The sequence below is a fragment of the Malania oleifera genome, chromosome 3, assembly GCF_029873635.1.
Source record: "Malania oleifera isolate guangnan ecotype guangnan chromosome 3, ASM2987363v1, whole genome shotgun sequence".
Classification (NCBI taxonomy): Eukaryota; Viridiplantae; Streptophyta; class Magnoliopsida; order Santalales; family Ximeniaceae; genus Malania; species Malania oleifera.
The window spans coordinates 2,913,441-2,938,270 of NC_080419.1; the positions used below are offsets into that span (position 1 = coordinate 2,913,441).

At 36.4% G+C, this 24,830-nt stretch overlaps 1 pseudogene; it reads right to left on the bottom strand.

The window, feature by feature from the left end:
- Positions 1–14,017: 14,017 nt before the first annotated feature.
- LOC131150342 (growth-regulating factor 4-like) lies at positions 14,018–14,655 on the bottom strand (annotated as a pseudogene).
- Positions 14,656–24,830: the final 10,175 nt, after the last annotated feature.

The window sequence follows — 24,830 nt, forward strand, 5'->3', positions numbered from 1 at the left end:
AAGAGAGTCATTCTAGAGGAAGCACATCAGTCCCTATATGCTGTACATCCAGATAGCACTAAAATGTACAAGGATCTTCAAGAGTCCTTCTGGTGAAGCAACATGAAGAGGGAGATAGCTCAGTTTGTGGATCAATGTTTGACGTGGCAGCAAGTGAAGGCTGAGCATCAGAGACTGGCGGGATCATTGCAGCCACTCCATATTCCTGAGTGGAAGTGAGAGCATATAGCGATGGATTTCGTCTTAGGATTACCATCGGCATTGCATGGACAGGACGCTATTTGGGTAGTGGTGGATCGACTGACAAAGGCTGCCCACTTTATGCCAATTAGAGTTAGCTACTCCATGGACAGATTGGCTGAGTTATACATCTAGGAGATAGTTAGGCTCCATGGTGTCCCAGTGTCCATAGTTTCAGATAGAGACCCACGGTTCACATCTCATTTTTGGAAAAGTCTACAAGGGGCCATGGGTTCTCAGTTGTCGTTCAACACAACTTTTCATCCTCAGACAGATGGACAGACGGAGAGGACGATACAGATTCTGGAGGATATGTTGCGAGCATGTGTGCCAGACTTTGGAGGTCGTTGAATGCAGTATCTGCCACTGGTTGAGTTTGCGTATAACAACAGCTACCAGGCCAGCATTGGGATGACACCGTATGAGGCGCTTTATAGCAGGAGGTGCCGATCCCCGTTGTACTGGGATGAGGTTGGAGAGAGATACGTATTGGGACCAGAGCTGATACAGCAGACTCAGGATAAAGTCAGACTCATCAGAGAGAGGATCAGGACAGCGTAGAGCTGGCAGAAGAGTTATGTTGATACTCGTTGGCGAGAATTAGAGTTTGACGCAGGAGATCACGTGTTCATGAAGGTGGCGGAGATGAAGGCAGTTATGAGGTTCGGGAGGAAGGGTAAGCTGAACCTTAGGTATATTGGACCATTCGAGATTCTTGAAAGAGTGGGTCTAGTTGCCTATCGTTTGGCATTACCACCGGTCCTATCTAGGATCCACGACGTATTCCACATTTCTATGCTGAGAAAATACGTCCCAGACCCCTCCCATGTGATTAGCTATGAAGTACTGGAATTGAGAGACACATTAGCTTATGAGGAAGTGCTAGTGCAGAGTCTTGATTGGAAGGAACAGGAGCTACGCACGAAGAAGATTCCACTGGTGAAAGTTTTGTGGCGCAATCATGCAGTTGAGGAAGCTTCCTGGGAACTAGAGGATCAGATGCGCCAGAGATATCCACACTTATTCAGTGGAGCTTAGAGTTGACCCAATCAAGTGAAAGGAATAATATTGTATGTTTTTATTTGTATAGTGTAACGTAGGATACATAAGGTTTTTAGTTTTGAAATATGAAATGACTTTGGGAGAATTTTGAAAAAGTTGTAATCTCTCAAAACTCTATTTGTAACCACGGTATTCCTCCGCCATAAGTGAGGGTAATTAATAAAAATGGAAGTATTTCCACTAAGGATGAGAAATATGGGAATAACAAATTTCGAGATCGAAATTTTTATAAGGAGGGGAGAATGTAATAATCCCAAAAAGGGATATAGAAGATTAGTAGAGTGATTCCAAAAAAAAAAAAAAATTAATTAATTAATTAAATAATTAATCGAATTTAAAAAAAAGAAAAAAATAATTAAATTTATTTTTATTTTTATTAATAAAATATATTATTAATATTAATTAAATATATTATTATTATTATTATTATTATTATTATTATTATTATCATTCTCCTGAAGCTTCTAGCTTTAGGAGATTTAAATCATTCTTTAAGTTTCTTTTCTTCTTCTTTTTCTTCTTCTTCTTCTTCTTCTTCTTCTTCTTCTTCTTCTTCTTCTTCTTCTGTTCTTCTTCTTCTTTTCTTTTCCTTTATCCTGCGTAGCTCTAAACTCTCTCTCTCTCTCTCTCTCTCTCTCTCTCCTTGATTTCGTTGCGGATTTTTGCCCGATTGAAAATCGAAAGATACTGCTGGACTCCATTCTCTACTGCCGTCAATTCTACCGGAGCGGATCGGTGGTAGGAGCGGCGTAAACGTATCTCCTGGGGTAAGCCAATTTCCCCTTTTTCTTTAATTTCTTGCAAAATATAAGCCCAATTGATGAACAGACACCACCACAAGAATCTAGGGGTGATTCTCTACAAGTCTAGTGGGACGAAATTCTCGTGGGGTCGTCGTGGGCAAAACCCCAAATTTAGGATACGAGGGTTATTAAGGGGCTTATTTTTAATTAATTAGGATCAATTTAGGAATGCTAAAATGTTGAGTATCTAGAGTTGAAGTAGGATTTCTGGAATTTAGAGCTTAGGTGAGCGCCGAGGGTGTAATTTTGGGACCCGAAGGCAAAATTTAGAAAATTAAGTGGGGATGTTAAATAATAGTTTAAATGATAATTTGGGGTATATGGAGCTTAGGGAAGGTTAGTTGAGTATTGTTTTGGGGGAAATTAGTTAATTAATCTGGGAAAAATGTAAATTTCAGGAGTTGAATTTCGGGCGCTAAGGGCTTAGAATCTGGGTGTTAACAAAACTCTCAGTAAGCCAGGATCAGGACAGCGCAGAGCTGGCACAAGTGTTACGCTGATACTCGTCGGCAATAATTGGAGTTTGACGCAGGAGATCACGTGTTCCTGAAGGTGGCACCGATGAAGGGAGTTATGAAGTTCGGGAGGAAGGGTAAGCTGAGCCCTAGGTATATTGGACCATTTGAGATTCTTGAAAGAGTAGGTCCAGTTGCCTATCATTTGACATTACCACCGGTCCTATCTAGAATCCACGACGTATTCTACGTTTCTATGCTGAGGAAATACGTCCCAGACCCCTCCCATGTGATTAACTATGAAGCACTAGAATTAAGAGACACATTAGCTTATGAGGAAGTGCTAGTGCAGATTCTTGATTGGAAGGAATAGGAGCTACGCACGAAGAAGATTCCACTGGTGAAAGTCTTGTGGCACAATCATGCAATCGAGGAAGCTTCCTGGGAACTAGAGGATCAGATGCGCCAGAGATATCCACACTTATTCAGTGGAGTTTAGAGTTGACCCAATCAAGTGAAAGGAATAATATTGTATATTTTTATTTGTATAGTGTAACGTAGGATACATAGGGTTTTTAGTTTTGAAATATGAATGACTTAGGGAGAATTTTGAAAAAGTTGTAATCTCTCAGAATTCTATTTGTAACCACGGTATTCTTTCGCCATAAATGAGGGTAATTAATAAAATTGGAAGTATTTTCCCTAAGGATGGGAAATAGGGGAATAGCAAATTTCGAGGACGAAATTTTTATAAGGAGGAGAGAATGTAATAATCCCAAAAAAGGATATAGAAGATTAGTGGAGTGATTCCAAAAAAAAAAAAAAATTTAATTAATTAATTAATCGAATTAAAAAAAAGAAAAAAAAATAATTAAAATTTATTTTTATTTTTATTAATAAAATATATTATTATTAATATTAATTAAATATATTATTATTATTATTATTATTATTATTATTATTATCATTCTCCTTAAGCTTCTAGCTTCAGGAGATTTAAATCATTCTTTAAGTTTCTTTTCTTCTTCTTCTTCTTCTTCTTCTTCTTCTTCTTCTACTTCTTCTTCTTCTTCTTCTTCTGTTCTTCTCCTGGTCTTTTCCTTTATCTTGCGCAGCTCTGAACTCTCTCTCTCTCTCTCTCTCTCTCTCTCTCTCTCTCTCTCTCTCTCTCTCTCTCTCTCTCCTCTCATTCTCTCTCCCTCTCTCCTCAATTTTGTGGCGGATTTTCGCCCAATCAAAAATCGGAAGATATCGTTGGACTCCATTCTCCGCTGCCATCAATTCTACCGAAGTGGATCAGTGGTAGGAGCGGCATAGATATATCTCCTGGGGTAAGCCAATTTCCCCTTTTTCTTTAATTTCTTGCAAAATATAAGCCCAATCGACGAACGAACACCACCACGAGAATCTAGGGGTGATTCTCTACAAGTCTAGCAAGATGGAATTCTCGTGGGGTTGTCGTGGGCAAAATCCCAAATTTAGGGTACGGGGGTTATTGAGGGGCTTATTTTTAATTAATTAGGATTAATTTAGGAATGCTAAAATGTTGAGCATCTGGAGTTGAAGTAGGATTTCTTGAATTTAGGGCTCGGGTGAGCGCCATTGGTGTAATTTTGGGACCTACAGGAAAAATTTAGAAAATTAAGTGGGGATGTTAAATAATAGTTTAAATGATAATTTGGGGTATATGGAGTTTAGGGAAGGCTAGTTGAGTATTGTTTTGGGGGAAATTAGTTAATTAATCTGAAAAAAATACAAATTTCAAGAGTTGAATTTCGGGCGCCAAGGGCTTAGAATTTGGGTATTAACGAAATTCTCAGTAAGTTAGGTAAAGGGAATAAATTATAAGAGTGTTTTTAGAATTATTATTTGAATTAATATATGAAAATGAGCATATGATATTTTGTCTAAAAATTATTATGATATAAATATCAGATAAATTGTGTGGCATTTGAGTAATTGTAAACTGTGATATTTTTGAGTGTAAAATATAACGATGAGTAATTTATAAGAAAATATTGAAATGAAAATTACTGATGTGATTAGTGAGAAATAATGAAATATGGTATTTATATGTGAGTAGAAATGTTTTGCATGAAAAATGAGATTTTGTGAATTACTGATATTGGAAAATAATGAAATGTGGTATTTATTAGTGAGTGGAAATTATTTGCATAAGAAATGAGTTTGTACAAATTGTTGATATGAGTATTTTGGGAAAATGTGAAAAATACGTGAAATATGATATATGATATTACGAGATGATGAAATGTGCACAGAAAATGATGAGAATATTTATATTGAACTGAATTGTGATATACTGGAATATAATTGATGAAATGCCAATACCGCATAATGATTGCAGGTATGTGGTAGTAAACCCTGTTGGATGGTTATGATATTGAGCATGATACCGTTGCTAGTGGTGTTAGTGCAACCACACGGACTCTTGGAGCGTGTGACGTGATAGTCGACTGTGCCATTGTGTAGGGTTGTTAGGCCCCCTGAGTCCGGATAAGGGTTATAGGTCGGCCAGTCGTACTACAGACGCGATATGTGATATGATATTTGATCTAACCAGGTCGGCCAACCGCGGTTAGATCCAGCCTTCGGGCTGCACAACCTTGACCATGGGGGGAAGCATGGCGTGGATAGAAAGATCCTCAGGGTGGCCATGAGTTATGGGCGCGATGTTGGTATTTGATACCAAGGATACTCATGAGTCGGAAAGTAAAATGAAAATGGAAAGTGAAAGAATGATAAAATTGGCTTAAAATGAGAAATGAATGAAAGAATGGAAATTGAGAAATAAAGAATAATAAAATTGAGAAATGGAACAGTGTGAGTTGATAATATACATATTTGAGGTGAAGTGAAACTCTCCTCCTGAGGGCTTGCTGAGTAAGGTGAGTGTCCTGATAGGTATCAGATGTGGCCATACGTGGTTGCATAACGTGTTAGGGCAGAGGGAAACTACCTGTATGGATGGGTAATCTTCCCTATTCTCAGGAACTTCACGGTAAATATGTGTTGAAAATTATTGAAGTTGAGAAATGATTTTAAAGCTTATAAAAGCTTGTGTTGTATATCTATATGATTATGAGAGTGTGTATATCAGTGTATTTTCTTAGATGAAATGATGATTTGAAAAGTAAAGTGTATTATAATTGAATTCATATGGCCACACACTGTAAATAATTTATTCATTCTTACTGAGATGTGTCTCACCCAATTTATCTAAATTTTTCAGGGAACAGAAATTGACCGGGTGATAGAGCTCCGTGATAGTAGGGAGCTGGAACCCTGATATACAGGGTGAGTTTGGACTAGGGTTGTATTGTTTTTTTTGGGTATGAGATAGTATTATGTATATGTGTATATTGATACTCTGGGTATTGTATTCTGACTGATATGTATATACTGTCTTCCGCTGTTAGGTTGTATAATAAAATAACTTTTATCCGGTACCCAATGTGGGTCGGGTCATATGAATGATAATAGGATTGTTGACGTGGCCAATTTGTGGGTGTTGTGGATGACGTATAAATTGTTTATTTATTATTGTTTTAAAAAAAATTGTACGAAAATCGGGGCGTCACAAAAAAGATCTTAGATCTCTAACATTAATTCATTCTTATACAAAAACAATTCTTTTTTTTTTTATTTGTCATCTATTTATTTGGTGAGGAATCATGAAACTTGGATTTTGTTCAATACTCATAAATTTCATGACAAGAAAAGTACTCTATAGTAGTTGTTCTAAAACACTAGTAAAAGCATACTTTTACTAATCATTTAAGGGTCGTTTGATTCCTAACATCGTTCAAGATTTTTGAAAATGTGATATCCATAACATTTCTTTCCCAATTTATTCAAGCATGATAATTTGACATGGTAGGAATGTCCACATTTTTTAAAATTAAAGGATTTCTATGAGACGTGAATATCCTATTCCCACCTCTCCCATGGGTAAGTTTCATAAGAATCCTACTTTTTTAACCCAAAATTCCTTGAAGAAATTGTTTGAGCCTTGTATAGTAGTTGCATCATTTCCAGTTATTACTATGTCATCTATATAGATAAGCACTACAGTTGTAGAATATGTAGATGAGCCTTTAGTTTTCACAAACAAAGAATAATTTGAATGTGATTGAACAAAGCCAACCTATTTTAAGAGCATGAGAGAATTTTGCAAACCAATTTTGGGGGCATGTTTAAGCCCACAAAGAGACTTATGCAGTCGATATACGAGTTTCTCCCCCTATCGACAAAGACTCGGTGGAGGTGTCATGTACACCTCTTCCTCTAAATCACCATGGAGAAAGGCATTGGTCACATCCATTTGATACAATCACCATTGCTTTGTAGTAGCAATAGCAAGAACACATCAAACATTGGTTAACTTGGCAACATGAGCAAATGTTTCGATGTAATCCAAGCCTTCTTGTTGAGAAAATCCTTTAGCGACTAATCGAGCTTTGTAGCATTCAATCGTGCCATTGGAATTGTATTTGATATGGTAGACCCATTTGCTGCCAATGGGGCGATGAACAATAGGCAAGGGCATCAAGGACCCTGTCTTTTGGGTAATGAGAGCATCAAGTTCACGTTGCATTGTCTCTTATCAACACAGATTGGTGACATGTGGCAAATTTTATTTTATTGTTATTTTTTGCCATAGGGTAACGTCATGCTGATGTCACCTTGCCATGTATGTGGCATTTCTTGGTTGGTTCGAAACACCTAACAGGGGTCGCTGACGAGGCAGCAATCTAACCATCTGAAGAAAACACAATTTAGACGGCTAAGATTTGGCCATGTCACCCCTCAAGAACTTGGCTAAGAATGCACCACGTGTCACTGTGCAGTGGTAACACATGTCCCACTATCCCCCATGTAAAATTGATTTTTTCTCTCTTTACTCTCTCATTTTTCTGAATTCTTTCTCTCTCCTCTCTCTCTCTCTTCTTCTTCTTCTTCTTCTTTTGCGTTCTCTCTCTCTCTCTCTCTCTCTCTCTCTCTCTCTCTCTTTCTCTCGCTTCTTTCTCCCTCCTTCTCTCTCCAATATGTCTGTATCCTCTCTCATTTCTTTTCTCCGATTTGTTTCTACACTATTTCTCTCTACAATTTGAGTTTTATTCTCTCTCTACCCCTCTCTAATTCAAATCCATGGATCTTTCGGTTATCTCTCTCTCTCTCTCTCTCTCTCTCTCTCCTCTCTTTTTCTTTTTCTATTTTTCTGATTTTTGTTTTTTTTTTGTTTACGTTTTTGTAGGTTAAAATCTTCAAGGACCCAAAAAGGTCCTTCTACCGAACATAACCCCCAAGATATATTAGTTCCCTTTCCCTCTCTTTCCTTTTTTGTCTTTGTTTTGTGAGATTCAATCATGTTTCATGGATCTGAGTTTGAATTTGAAATTGAGTTTGATTTGGTTCTAGGGTGAGTCAACTCACCGAATGGGGGTTCGAGTTGACTCGAGGTGAGTCAACCTGCTGGGTTGGGCTTTGGTTGACTTAGTACATGAGTCAAACCCCTGGTTTGGTTCAAGGGTGGTTAGTTGACTCAACGACTCAATCCACTATTTGGGTTGGATTGGTTTAAAAAAAAAAAAAAGAGGGTTTGAGGCCCTTCGATGATTTAAAAAATAAAATTAAATTGTGGGCTTAAAATTGGGCCTTGGGTCTATTATTATTATTATTATTATTATAGTGGGTTTAAAAAAAATTGGGTATGAGTTTAAAAATTGGGCATAGGCCCCCTTTTAAAAATAGTGGGCTTTGTTTAAAAATTGGGCTTGGATTGGTTATTTTTAAAATAGCGCGCTTTGTTAAAAAGTGGGCTTTGAGTTTTAAAAATTGGGTTTGAGGCTTTGTTTTTTTTGTTTTCAAAGGCTTGGGCTTATTTAAAAATGGGTTTGGGGTTTTTTGTTTTAAAAAACAATGGGCTTTAAAAAGATTGGGCCTTGGGCCTCTATTTTTAAAAAATGTGGGCCTTGGGGTTTCTATTTAATAGTGGACTAGGTCCTGGGTCTAGTAAACAGATCTAGTCAACGAGTCTGATCCAGACCCACGGGTCAGATTCGACTGATTTCAGACTGTTTTGTTCCTATTTTTTGAATGAATATTGAATAAAATAACAAAGAATAATTAAAAATATATACCTGCTGTCTTCCACTCCTTCAATCTTTAAATATAATGCGAATGCATCTTTCAATTATATGAAGCTTTCTTTCTGAATATAGGAACCTCCCTGCTTGTGAATTGCTTTACTCTGTGAATTGCTTCGCCTCTGTGAATTGCTCTTACTTGATCTCGCTCTGCTTCTATGAATTGCTCAATACTCTGTGATTGTTACTCTTTATTTATATTTGTATCTGTATCCATATCTGCTTCTCTTGCCCTCTCGTTTCTCCTTGGGAACCTCATTTCATAGGCCCAGAGATGCATCTAATTTTCAACCACTAACCATTTATTGCCAATTTAATTGTAGTCAATTTTCTCTATAAAGGTGCGTAGGCGTGGAGGTGTCAATAGTGTTCCAAGACTTTTTTTTTTTTTTTTGCATTTATTTATTTTGTATTGTATCTTTATTGTATTATTCCTTACTATATTCCTTTCTTTTATATTTTTTTCTCTACTGTGTATACAGGGTGTCTACATCCTCCTAATTTGGGTTTGCAATTGACTTTTTAATCCACCAAACACATCCATGTACCTCTTCCATTTATCTATGACATCTAATTAATTTATTTCTCTTTTATTGTCTAATTCTCACGTCTTCCAATATGAAATTTTTTTCCCAAATGACATTTTATGACGTAAGTGATTTATTTTCTTCTCTTTCACTTGCACTTGATTAATTCCAAGAAAGCATATCTTTTAAAGGCATAATTTTCCTTCACAAAAAGTAAACTACTGTTTTTTTTTTTTTTTTTTAGTTTTCATTTCCTGTTTTCTTTTCTTTATGTTTTTTTGGTCATATAAAAGTATGCATAATTTGTCGATTTTCCATACTGATGGGAAATAAGAATAGAGTAGGTCAAACTTTTTCCTTCAAATAATCCCATCTCTCAAAGCTAAATTTTGTTATAGTATATATATATATTCCTTTGAAGCTCTTATACTCCTGGTAAATATTATATTGAATTAATAATATGCTTATATAGGAATAAAATTCATGAAAAATTAACATGTGAATTAATTAGTTATTTAAAAATTAATTTTTTTAAATTTATAAGAGGAAAATATACTCGCTTCTTACAATTAAGGAATACCATTTTTCTTAAATAAAACTTTGTCTGTAATTTTAATTCATTTTATTTTTGTTTCATTTGATGCGAGTGCTTACAATCTTTAAGAATAAAATATGTTCTACTTTTCATTTCTTATTATTAATTTTACAATAGGAACTGATAATTCCTAGGGAGGGAAAAGGGGAGTGTTTGAGATAGAATCAATAATTTTATCTTCCATCAAATCCCATTTCTACAAAAGTTATCACTATCTTGACTTCATTTCTCGTTGTCGCTCTATTTGAAACAACGAAGTTTCAATGCCTAGTCTATTTTTCATAAATTTTAAATATAGATGTATGCTAAAATTATTTATTTATAGTTTTCAAATGAGAGACATTGTGTGAAAATTATTTTAGTACTAAATGTTTCAAAGCCTCACATGTTAGTAAAATTTATAATAGCCATAGACAAGGGGTGATGAATCTCATCTTACTAATATCTTTCTATTAAACACATTTCTCTAATACCTAGAAAATTAATATGTGCTTTTTTGTTAATTAAAAATTGATCTTTTAAATTGCTTTTGATCGATCCACACTAGGTTTGTGTAGTAACCTGAATCCAGAAAATAAAATAAAAATAAATAAAATAAAAGAAAAATAAATAAAGAAGAGGAAAAAAAAAAAAAAGAAAATGGTGAAGGACAGGACAAAACCGTCGACGGTTTCCTTCAGAAAGGCTCTCGATATTCTCTAACTTAGGTTTCTTGTTGACGGTTTCAAGATGGCCAGCAAAACTGTTGATGGTTTTTTGTAGGGACAACTCACTTATAAATAGATCTTAGGTAATTTTTTTTTTCAAAATTCTGCCCTCTCTCTTTCTCTCTCTCTCTCTCTCTCTCTCTCTCTCTCTCTCTCTCTCCCTCCCTCTCCTTTAAGCCTCTTAGCAGCTCTCGGGTGCTCCACGATTCCTTCTCCCCCTTCCCGGTGTGTAGGTCGTCAATCCTTGGCAAATTTGTTTCGGGTCGTTTTAGGAAAAACAGATAAGGAGAATAAAATTATACCAGCTTTTTGATAAGTTAAACCAGATAATTTCGAGTATTTGAATCATATATTCATAGTATGATTTTATGAAAGGTTTAGACATTTGAAAATAATGGTTTTTGATCATAAATCATATTTGGGGAAAAACTATGTGGCATGAGAATAACCTTTCATAATTAACAAGTTGTAAATACTATTCGGTTGTGAATACTATTTGCTTGTGAATATTGTTTGGTTAAGAATACTGCTTGGCTGTGAACACTGTTTGGTGGTGAATACTGTTTGGTTGTAAATTCTGCTTGGATGTAAATACTGCCTGTTTGGGTGAATACTCTCTGTTTTGAACCTAAACGTACAGTGAAATACGTAACTGCCTTACGTGGGCCACATATAGTGAAGTACGTAGTAGCCCTATGTGTGCCACTACGTATTGGTAGTACGCAACTGCCCTATGTGGGCCATGTAGTGAGAGGTACGCAGTTGCCCTGAGTGGGCCACGTACTGAGAGTTACACAGTAACCCTATATGGGACATGTACTTGATAGTACGTAGTAGTCCTATGTGGGCCACGTACTAGCTTGTACACAGTAGCTCTATGTGGGCCACGCATTAAGAGGTATGAAGTTGCCTTGTGTGGGCCACGTACTGAGATCAATGGAATGTACGGTATCCTGTGTGGATGTGAATAGAATGTATTGTATCCAGCAAGGATGTGTTGTGATGTATGTGTATATGTGGATCTCTGTGGTATGATTAATATTGGGTGTGTGAAGTATACGTGTGGTATCCTGTGTGGATCGGTATTCTGTGTGGATGTGTAGCTTGTATTGTGTCCTGTGTAGATGAACTGTGATGTATGTGTTTGCAGACTTTGTGGGATGATTGATGTGGATGTGTGTGAATACTGGTATGTGAACTTAAATGTATAAATATTTATGGCAAAGTAAAACTCTTCGTTCGAGAGCTTACCGAGTAAGGTGAGTGCCCTGATCAGTATCAGTTCTAGCCATACCCAGATTAAAGGGTATGGTTACAAATGGTATTAGAGTAAAGGGAAGGTACATATATGGGCATGTAATCTTCCCTATCCTAGGGAACTTGTTGAGAATTCCACTTGTGAGCTTGTCCCACATTGAAAAATTAGAGTGGATCATGGGTGCTTATATACATGATTGGGCCAAGACCTAATATGCTTAAGCTTTTGGGTCAAATTGGTGTTCACCCATGTGTATCAAGCCCACCCATGGGCTCCTCCAGTTCTAGCAAGTGGTATTAGAGCCGACGGTTCGTAACTCTGGATGAGCGACATTGTAAAAGTCAAGACGTGAAGCTAATTCTCCTGACGTGCTAATAGTTGGAGGACCAAGTGTGTGACTAAGGCCAATAAGGATCATCTAGGCTGGAGATGGATCTGAATAGGGTCAAGACGTGGGAGGTAGGATTGGTTCGGAGGCACGTGGAATGCAATCCGAGGCATGTAAGGCGCAAGTAGTAAGGCCCACTTGAGCAACTGTTGGGGAATTGGACTTACTCCTATAAGGGAGATGGCTTCCGTTCAAGGGGGAGCGATTGGAACTCACAAGTGATGGGGAGATTATTGAGAATTCCACTTGTGAGCTTGTCCCACATTGGAAAATTAAAGTGGATGATGGGTGCCTATATACATGGTGTCGCGACATCCCAAACCCTGCCCGAAGAAAACCATTCTCTGGAAAAAATGTAGGTATGGCTGCGAACTGGGAAGAATGGATGTGTTATTTTGAAAACGTGATTTTTCATAGAAAACATGTGTGAAGGAGTCGCCACTAACTTTTTGAAATGCGGTTAGAACACTTGATCGCTACCCCATTAGGGGTAGAATCGGTTTGCGTCACTAGAGTCGGGCTCAAGAGTACGGTTACCCGAGGGGAAGGTACTAGCACCCCCTATGTGCCCGTTCTTACGAACGGTACCAGATTAATAAAAAATTATCTTCAAAATAAATCTAATAAGCCTATCAAAATTACTCCCTTTTAGAAACCAAAAGAATGAAAATACTATACAGGTATTCCCTCAGAACCGGGGCAATCCAATACTCCGAAGAGTCCATGCCCTTTGTTGCAATCATCGGGATGGAAGATAAAAAATAGGACACAAAATACGCTCCCAAGGGTTTTGAAATCTGTAGGTTTCTTTAAGTAGGAAAAATAGTATTCCGAGAGATTTTTGAAATTTGTTCGGGATGAAAATGATTTTCTGTGCCTATTTTTGTGTTTTTTCCAAGTGTGAAAACATCTTTTGTGATTTTTCCCAAACTTGAAAATAATGCAGACAAAATCAATGGAAATCAAAGTATGAAAATGTTTTTGGGATTTTTGAGAATTTTGTGATTTTTTATGAATTTTCTAGTTATCTAAATAATAATATACAAGTGAAGAGGGGGAAAACCGGCGTGAACCGGTTCGAGGAATGATGGACTGGTCAAACGCTAACCGATGCAGAGGAAAACCAGTTTAAGGTCTTGGTCGAGACCATTCAAGTCCACACGCGTTGCCTTACGCGTGAGTCGTGTGTGTTCAAGTGTGGGTTAGAGTGCACGAATGATGTATGGTGCATGAATGCCGGCGTACACATGTCTGTGTGAAATAACACGCATGTATGTGCATGACCACGTCAGTGTGTGCATGAGTTCATGCATGCATGTGCATGAATGTGAATGCGTGTGTATGTGTGAACGCGTTTGAATTTATGAAAGTGTTGGTTGTTGGTGAGTGTTAAATTGTATGAACGAGTACAAATGTACTTGTGTGAGTGTGTGAATGCTTGTGCATGCATGTGTGACTATGAATGTGTGAATGCATGAGAGTATTGTGTGCATGTGCACATGTGAAGGTGGGTATGAAAGCGTGCATGTGTACGTAAGAAATTACGTGTGTGTATATACACGTACATGGGAGGGTACATGAACGCATGCACAAATGAGTGTGTGAGGGGTGGCATGCAGGCATACGTGAGTGAGTGCATGTGTACGTGCGTGAGAGTGGGTGCGTGGGGTAGTGCATGGGTGATGTACACGTGGGTGTGTGTGTACTAGTGGGTGTTGTAGGGTGTGAGTTAGTGTGCGTGAATGGTGTGTGTAACAGTGAGTGTAAATGTGAGTGTATTAACAGAGTGTGTGTGAGGGTGTATTAATGGTGTGTTCAGGTGTGTGTTTCATGTGTGGCAGTATGGAGACCTCTGTCGCTTCCCGAAGCTTCAAAGAAACTATGCTCACCCACCTAAGTTCTATATTCGTGAACATACTTGCTAATCATTATTACTGATGCCATAGGGAATGGGCTCCATGTGGAAATGAGATGGGTTGTTCCCATAACCTAAGCCTCCTTCAAGGTCCCCCAAAGGCATGTAGCGGAAGGCTCTAGCAGCTCCCAGCTCCACCACTGCTTCCAGAAACATTTATCGATGATGACTAAGAAGTAGTTTGTGATTCTAGAGGCTTTCTAGAATAGTCACGACCTCAGTGCACGTGCCGCTAACAACACTTGGAGTCCGGGTATGCATCTTTGGAGCACCTCCATTTCTTGCCATCCATCCTTCGGCGTCTACCCGGCTCTGGGTCCACCTTCTTCCCATTGAAGGAAGAATAAGCCATATTGGGATAGTGGAAGAAGCGTGCAGACATGGATTCAAAGTTTTTCTGAGTGGGGAGCACGAGATCAGGAGGAATAGGGAGACCCACGATCAGATACTTGAAGGTTAGAGCTTGGTGTTCCAGCTCCTGCCACTACGACACCATGAATGGCAACGCCGCCGCTTTCATCGCCATCCCCGTCCCCATCTACGCTGCTGCCATGCCCATACTGGTTATATCTGCACTTTATACAATCTCCCTCACAAAAACCCACTGAAAATTCCCAGCTTAAAACCTCAGAAAAAACTGTTAGCTTTACCGTTATCCTAAGAGGGGGGGTGAATTGGTATTTTTAAAATTTATCTCCTAGGTATTCCTCTTAACAGCAGTATGTTCACAAGCCTATGGTCAATCTAGTGCAAATAATGTAAATATACCAGAAATTAAATAAAGCAGTTTAAACAATCACACAAGCACCAAAAAACAGTAAAGAAAGGATGACACGCAGATATGTTATCGAGGTTCGGCCAACTGCCTACGTCCCCACGTTGGCTAACCAGCACAAGGATTATCACAATAACTTGCTCACTTAAACGGGTGGAGCGCCACCTATACAAACCAGGTCAAATTACCACAGGGCTGACCTCAACCTTTACCAATCCTTACAGGGCTGGATTACCGCCCCCTCAGGCCACGCCTAGAATCTCTCAGATATACAATCAAACGGTACAATATATGGGTGCTTTCACGTAAAGCAGATTTGTACCACAAATGCGCATAAACACAAACCCCACAGATGATTTAAAATGTAAGCTCTGTGTGGTCTAAATATTTCAACTCTCAACTATGTTTTCTATCAGTGTAGTAAGTACGTGAGAGTGTCAAACAAGCAATCTGTGTATCTCAAGATATTGCAATCAAATGTGTTCACACAGAATATCAAATAAGCCTCAAGAATATCGATCAATAGAATATCTCAATCATGGAAGTATGTATATGCTTGGATTTCAAAATATATAGGATCTTTGTTTTCAGCAAAAATATTTGAGTGAATAAATATTGCAACAAAGATGTTTCACCTCAAATACAAATATCTCCTCAAATGGTTTTCAAAATAAAGAGCAATAGATATATATAAATGGTTTTGACAATATTTCGCAACCAAAAGCAAAAATGAGCTTCTTAAGATATTGCAACAAATATGCAATCTCATAAGATCTAATAAAGTCTTCTCAGGATGAACTTATTGGCTAAGTCCCCTAAGAATCCTTTTGGTTCAGCTCTCAATAAAAATAGATCAATCTTACAACCAAGAGAGAGCAAACCTTCCTATCTAAAAACTCAAGAATACTTACAAATGATTTTATGAGTATTGAATGTAAGCTAGAGTGTATTTGGAAGAGTATGAGCAAATGGGAATCAAAAGAGAGTATTTTTTGCTTGAGAGAGATTTTCTTAATCTTTTTGCTAATCGATTCTTAATTCTCCCAAATGAAAGAGTATATATAGACATACTGAAAATTTTGACCGTTGGGGACTTATTAGGGATTGTTAGAAAAGATTAATGACATTTAAATCAATTTAACCCTGTTTAAAAATATTTAACCCGCGGTAAAAATGATAACAACCCGAGAGGTCCGGTCAACCAAAAAATGTTTTGGTCGACCAAGTCTCAAATGGTTCGGTCGACCAGGAAATATTGAACTAAGGGCACGGTCGACCAGGAGAAGGCAATTTCCCAATTTTCTGAGTTTCGGTCGATCGGGGCATTTTGAACTGCCTGGTTCGGTCGACTAGACCGTTGGGAATTCTCCCGAGAACCCTCCGGTCGACCAGGTGGTTGGTGTACAAAAAGGGTCGGTCGACTAGATGATTAAACTTTTGACCCCAGGGGGTTTCGGTCGACTAGGCCTTTTGAACTACCTAGTTCGGTCGACCAGGTGGTCAAATATTGACCAAGAAGGGTTTCGGTCGACCAGGTATCTGTGAACAACCTGGTTCGGTCAACCAATGGTCAAACTTTGACCAAGGGAGGTTTCGATCGACGAGGGCCTTTTGAACTACCTTGGTTGGTCGACCAGATGGTCAAACTTTTGACCCAGGAAGGTTTCGGTCGACCAGGCCAAAATAAACTGGCTTGGCTGGTCGACCGAAAGTGCATCGTGTATGCATTTCGATCCCGTATCAAAACAAATAAGCCCTATTCAAGTGCCTAACAAAAATATTTGAAAGTGTGTGTGTCCTAGGATCACTTAGGGTCAATTTGAAGACACCGAAAAAGTCCGGTGTCGGTCGACCGAAGGGAATACCCTAAGGTCTTTCTAAGGTCATTTTTGATTCGTATCTGGTTTGAGCTTACAAAATAAATCATGCATGTGATATGTGTGCTTATTACAAACCGAATACCCGAATTACTATTACAGACAAATTCACTAAAAAAATATTACAATTAGGAGCATGAATTTGTCTTCAAGCTTTGAGCTTTCGCGTGCCATTTGATGATATGCTAATATGAACCTGCACATGAATTAGATATTTATTAAATACAGGAGTATTTATCATTATCAAAATCGGGCGTGACCTATAAGGTCAACATTCTCCCCCTTTTTGATGATGACAAATACGATTGGCAAAATATAGGGTTAAGCCCAAGAAGGCTCCCCCTCACAATATGTTCAAACATAAGGCTCTTTTACCCATTATTTATTTTGCCTTCCATCTCCTCCTTTTGACAACAGCAAAAAGGGTCATTGGAATTAAAGTCCTAGGCAATGGGTGTTTAGTACATTTATACAAGATCAATTTTGGAAAGAATTTTTGAAAAATTTTGGCAGAATGCAGTTTGTAAATCGGACTTTCCAAAAGTAAAACCTGTATAAACGTAACCGGTTTGAGTTTATATTTCCTAACAGTTTATCCACAACTACTCAAACAGTTCAGTATGGTCCAATACAACAAATAAACTATCAAAATGAACATGAATTGGACAAATGGTGCAATCATAGATGATAATCAATATGATCATGCAATAGATGTACGTATAACGTATGCACACAATCAACAACCAACTTTCACAATATCTCAAGCAAGAAGATAAGTCAACAATGGAACTAGTTGCTTAGACTTGAAAAATTTTCAGGAAGGAGCTCCCCCTAAATTTATGCAAGTTATGAAACATTTTAGTCTATGAAGCTTCTCTACTATGCATTAAGCCTAACTCACGTCTAATCTGTATGAACCTATCCTCGGGGAGTGGTTTAGTGAAAATATCGGCCCACTGTTCATTGGTGCATACAAACTCAAGAGCCACATCTCCTTTTTGCACATGATCACGAAAAAAATGATGTCTAATCTCAATGTGTTTAGTTCGTGAATGTGAGATAGGATTTTTAAAGATGTTGATTGCACTAGTATTATCACATTTAATTGGTATTGTTTCATAGTGCAATCCAAAATCCACAAGTTGTTGTTTCATGTAAAGAGTTTGGGCACAACAACTTCCAGCCACAATATATTCAGCTTTGGCGGTGGATAAGGCAACTGAGTTTTGTTTCTTAGAGAACCAAGAAACAAGAGATTGTCCTAAGTAATGACAAGTGCCGCTAGTGCTTTTTATATCAATCTTACTACCGGCAAAGTCAGCATCAGTGTAACTAACAATCTTAAAGGTAGTATGCTTAGGGTACCACAATCCTAACTCTATAGATCCAACTAGATACCTAAGGATTCGTTTAACATCTTTTAGATGAGATTCCTTAGGGGCAGCCTGAAATCTAGCACACATGCATACACTAAACATAATGTCGGGCCTACTAGCAGTGAGATATAGGAGACTTCCAATCATGCCACAATATAGTTTTACATCAACAGGGATTCTTGCTTATCTTTATCAAGCTTTATGGAAGAGTTCATAGGTGTGCCAAGAATTTTACAATCTTCCATATTAAATTTCTTTAGCAAGTCCCTAATGTATTTAGATTGACATATGAAAGCTCCATGATTAGCTTGCTTAATTTGTAGACCTAAGAAGAAACTAAGTTCACCCATTATGCTCATTTCAAACTCACTTTGCATGCATTTGGCAAACTCATTACACAACTCATCATTGGTTACTCCAAAAATGATATCGTCCACATAGATTTGAACAAGGAGTATATCATCATTTTTAGACTTGATGAAGAGTGTAGTGTCAATTTTGCCACGGGTAAACCCATTTTCTAATAGAAAACCACTAAACCTCTCATACCAAGCTCTAGGAGCTTATTTCAATCCATACAAGGTTTTAAACAACCGGTAAACATGATCGGGATATTTATGTCTCTCAAAACCGGGTGGTTGTTCTACATATACTTCTTCATTAATATAGCCATTTAGAAAAGCGCTTTTAACATCCATTTGAAACAATTTAAGTTTTTAAAAGCGGCAAAGGCAAGTAGCATACGTATGGCTTCTAATCTAGCAACAGGAGCATATGTTTCATCAAAGTCAATCCCTTCCTGTTGGTTATACCCTAGGGCAACTAGTCTAACTTTATTCCTAGTTACTACCCCATTCTCATCTTTTTTATTTCTATATACCCATTTAGTTCCAATGATGGTGTGCTCATTAGGCCTAGGAACTAAGGTCCACACTTTACTTCTTTCAAATTGATTAAGCTCTTCTTGCATGGACATCATCCAAGATTCATCTTCAATCGCTTCTTTAATATTTTTAGGTTCTTCTTGGGATAAGAAAATGGAGTGATTCACTATATTTCTCAATGAGGATCTTGTGGCTACTCCGCGGGATGGTTCACCTATGATTTGATCTATAGGATGACTTCTAATGTATTTCTAATCTCTAGGCAACTCCTCATTTCTATTTTCATTATCTTCAAGTGATTTTTCATTTGCTTCTTGATTTTCACTTGCATTGTTTTCAATTGACATTTTCTCTAAGCATTTTCTAATATCAATATCATCTTCATCATCTTTATTAGAAAATGGATTAGACTCATCAAACACAACATGAATAGATTCAATCACAGTTAAAGTTCTTTTATTGAAAACCCTATATGCCTTACTATTAAGTGCATAGCCTAGGAAGATGCCTTCATCAGATTTAGAGTCAAATTTTCCTAGATGCTCATTATCTCTAAGCACAAAGCATTTATAACCAAACACATGAAAATAGGAAATATTAAGCTTATGGTTGTTCCACAATTCATAAGGGGTTTTATTAATTGATGGTCTAATTAACACCCTATTCATAACATAGCATGCAGGATTAATAGCCTCAGCCCAAAAATATTTAGGTAAGTTATGCTCATTCAACATAGTTCTTCCCATTTCCTGCAGTGACCTATTCTTTATACTACACCATTTTGTTGAGGTGTCCTAGGTGCAGAGAAGTTATATGATATTCCCTCTAAATCACAATATTTTTCTATGCTTTCATTTTTGAATTCTGTGCCTCTATCATTTCTTATGTGAGTGATTTTATATCCTTTTTCATTTTGAATTCTCCTGCAAATTTTGGTGAAATATTCACATGATTCATTTTTATGTGTAAGAAATAACACCCATGTGAATCTATAAAAATCATCAACAATTACAAAAGCATAAAATTTACCACCAAGACTTTGCACAGAATTAGGCCTAAATAAATCTAGGTGAAGCATCTCCAAAGGTCTAGTAGTAGATATGAATTTCTTTTTCTTAAAACTAGATTTTGTTTGCTTACCCATTTGACATACATCACATATTTTATCCTTTACAAAAGACATTTTAGGCAAGCCTTTAACTAATTCTTTTCTAACAAGTTTAGACAATAAGTCCATGCTAGCATGCCCCAAACGCCTATGCCACAACCAACTAGCTTCATTTATAGTAGAAAAACATGTTACTTGTTGTGAAGCCAAATTATCAAGAGAGGTAGTGTAGACATTTTCATGTCTATCAGCAGTAAAAAGCACTTTATGGTCTGTTTTATTTCCTATTATGCATTTGTCATTTTCAAACGATACTTGATATCCTATGTCACACAATCGACTTATGCTAAGTAGATTGTGTTTCAGTCCATCAACCAACAGAACATTATCAATAGTAGGAGAGGAATCCTTACCAACCTTATCTACCCCGATGATGCGTCCTTTGGCATTGTCGCCAAATGTCACATAGCCTCCATCCTTGTGAACAATTGAAGTGAATTTTCCCTTGTCGCCGGTCATGTGTCGTGAGCACCCACTATCTAAGTACCATGTCCTTGGAGGAGGATGATCTTAGGCATACCTGCAAAATAAGCTAAGTGACTGATGCTGGTCCCCAAATTTTATTGGGTCCATAGGGGTTAGTAGCAGGATCTCCCTTAACCACCCATACCTTCCTAATTTTAGCATGCTTATTCCTAAGTGGACAATCAAATTGAATGTGACCAATCTGTTTACATTTAAAATATTTCAATTTACACTTAGGTTCTTTAGGAGGGATATGAGATTTTGACTCACGTGTAAAATGTCCTAAGTAAATATTAGGTCGTCTAACATTTTCAATGCCATTAAAACCAAGACCCTCTTTACTTAAGGAATTTCTTTGGGCACCAAGTAATTTTTCAAAATTTTCTTTGCCCTTTGTGAATTTAAAAATGATTTTGGAGCTATCCTCCAATTTCCTCAAGTTCAACAATAGTAGTATCTTTTTCTTTTAAAATAGATGCATGAGAGGTTTTTGCCATATTAAACAATTTTGACCAATTTTCACATTTCTTTTTCAAATCATTATTCTCTTTGGTCATTTTGCCTAGCAATTTTGAAACACGAATATATTCAAATTGTAATTCTCTAAATGTAGGCATGCTGTCAGAATCACAATCATCAGATGAATAATAAGAAGATGATGAACTAGAAAATGATACCTCATCCCCGTGTGCCATTAAGTACAGATTAGCGACCTCCGTGTCACTATGATCTGAATCCGAGTTGCTGCTGCTGAATTGGTCCCATGAAGTCCCAGCCTTCATGGCTTTCTTCTTTTTCTTACCCTCCTTTTTCAGTAGTGGGCAGTCAGGTTTGATATACCCCACTTTGTTGCAGTTGTAGCACGTAGGAGCATTTGATTTTTCCTTTCTTTTACTGGACTCTACTTTCTCATTAGTGAAGTCTTTATATTTTTTAAATGGCTTCCTGTTCTTCCTTAAAAATCTACTAAACTTTCTGGTTAGCATAACCATTTCATCATCAGTATCAGACTCACTGCACTCACTAGATGTGTCATTAGAGCTTTTAGTGCAGTCACCTTCTTAGCCCTGTTATGCTCATTAAGTCTTTCATTTATGGACAATTCATAAGTGATCAAGGAGCCTATCAATTCATCTAAGCTCATGGCCTTAAGGTATCTTGTAACACCCCGACCCCGAGGGGCCTGGGATATTAACTTTTTACTACTAATTTACAGCGGAAGCAAATAAACTCAATTTTATTCAAACCAGAGCGCTAATTATTCATGTTACAATCATTTATTTCAAATGAAGAAAATTACACAAACGTAAATATCTGAAATCATACTAATGTTTCTAAATAAATCTTTATTTTTCTAATCCCCACCCGCATGCTTACTAAGCCTGATTTCCGACATGTCCTTCAGAGTTATCTGAAATAAAATATGATTGGGGTGAGACGACGCTCAGTAAGTAAATAAGATTATTATTAGTGTGTGGCTAAAATGAGCTTTTAAAGAATTTCGTAAAACAATATTTAATAATATAACTTCAAGACTGCTTTTAGAATAAATATAAATTTAAAAATTTCTGCATAAAACTTTTGTCATCAAATTCAACAGTAAATTTTTATAATCATATATTATAACTGCTAAATTAAACTTTTAACTTTAAAACTGTAAAAACATTTAATGATAAACATACATATACTTTTCCTTATACGTTTTCCTTAGATCGTCATTTAAGCACCAGAATGATCCTTTTCACGTAAACTTATACTTTTCCTTCAAATCATCAGTAACTTGTATACGTAATTAAATATGTATAAACATATATTATAAAAACCACCCTTAGGCCTTTTTGCCATAAGTCATGTTTACCCCCATGACTGGGTTGTGCGGTCCGAAGACTGGATTTAGCTGGCTGGCCGACCAAACTAAATCAACGTACGTAAACTTTAAGTGAGATTTTCCTTATTAAGTCCTGGACTTAAACCAGGTGTGCACTCAGGAGAAATCCACTAACATAAATAACCACTCTGTAAACAGTGTGGGTGCACTCTGATCCGTATAAACTTTAAGCTGCGGTACCGAGCATCTGTAACTTTGAACTTTCGTTGTCATAAGGGGTTTGAAAATCATCTTATTATCATTTATGCAATTTAAAATAATATCGTGAAAATCTCATCTTTACTCATATTTACATAAAAAAATGTAACGTAGAAATAAACTCATGCCACACAATTTTTGTGTTAAAAATATATATAATTTTATTTTTGAATAGAAAGAAATGCTGAAAATTTACCCGAGGGGATTGGAACATTTCTTAACCCAAAAATAGATGCAAGTATATTAAAGATAGAACTGGTATAATTAAATATGCGTAAAAATAAACTCATGGAAATTTTGTGGAACTAAGTAACATAATTAAAATTTACGTACAAAATAAGTTCGGGTATGAATTTAAAATAAAAAGAAACTAACATAATCAAAATTTACTTACAAAATAAACTCGGGTATGAATTTTAAATAAAAAAGAAACTAACATAATCAAAATTTACTTACAAATAAACTCGGGTATAAATTTTGAATAAAAATACTAACATAATCAAATCTACTTACAAATAAACTCGGGTATAAATTTTGAATAAAAATACTAACATAATCAAATTTACTTACAAATAAACTCGGGTATAAATTTTGAATAAAAATACTAACATAATCAAAATTTACTTACAAATAAACTCGGGTATAAATTTTGAATAAAAATACTAACATAATCAAATTTACTTACCTTCTTCTTTTACCGTGTGCTACGAACACAATAATTATCTTTAAGAAATGAGATCGGAAAAAGTGGGTGATTGAGAACTTACTCAAAATTCTCACTCCACCACAAATTCTTTCACTCACTAATCCTTCTCTTCCTTAGAAAATTGTTGTGAAAAATGAAGGTTGAGAGCTCCCTATTTATAGGAAAATTTTGGGGAAGAAATGGAATTTATAAAAGTGTGGGGAGATGGGTGAAATTATAATTTTTTTTAAAATTAAAGAATGGGCAAGGGATGGGCAAGGTATGGGTTGAGTGGAGGCTATTTGGGAGTGCTTGCCACCATTCCCACTAAATAAATTTTTAATTAATTACTTACCTAATTAATTAATCCATTACCTAACTAATTATTTTATTATTTTATTATTTTTTCTTAATCATTATTATCATTATTATTATCATTGTTATTAATTTTAAACTTGAGTGGAGGCCATTTGGGAGTGCTTGCCACCATTCTCACTAAATAAATTTTTAATTAATTACTTACCTTATTAATTAATCCATTACCTAACTAATTATTTTATTATTTTATTATTTTTCTTAATCATTATTATTATCATTGTTATTAATTTTAAACTATATTTAGTATTTATTTTATTTTATTTTATTTTTGAACAAGAATTAAATTTAAATTTTAAAAACTCATGTGGGCCCCACATGGTCTTGTGGGCCCCATGTAGTCTTGTGGGCCCCACACAATTTCGAGACCCAAATGGATCGTACGTAATTCCAATAACTCTTATACGATTTTATGCATCCTGCATAGTTTTGAGACTTGTGAAAACCTTCATACGGTTTCGGGACTCATGTGGGCCCCACACAGTCTTGTGGGCCCCGCATAGGATACCTATATTATTATTATTTTATCATATATTTCTTCAAATTATATCAGTTAAAACATTGTTTTATGTACTCATTTACGTATATAAACAGTGTCTTGTGGCTTCGGGACTCATATGGACCCCACATAGTCTTGTGGGCCCCACATATGATACCTATATTATTATCATCTTATTATGTATTTCTACAAATTATGTCTGTCAAAACACTATTTTATGTATATATACTTATTTACGTATACAAATAGTGTCTATCCTGTTTATCCTATGAAATTCCATTTTGACCAGGCCGACCTCCAGGGAGCGACTGAGCCGCAATGGTCTCTGAGCACTCGCTAAGACAAGGTCTTTCTTAGGCATCAAACATGGAATCAAGGATCCTACAGAAAAACACTTCTGTATTGATATTAACTTAATGACTATTTTTATTATTTTATTATTATTGTACTTTAATCATATATATATATATATATATTTGGGTCATCACAATCTCCCCTCCTTATAAAAATTTCGTCCTCGAAA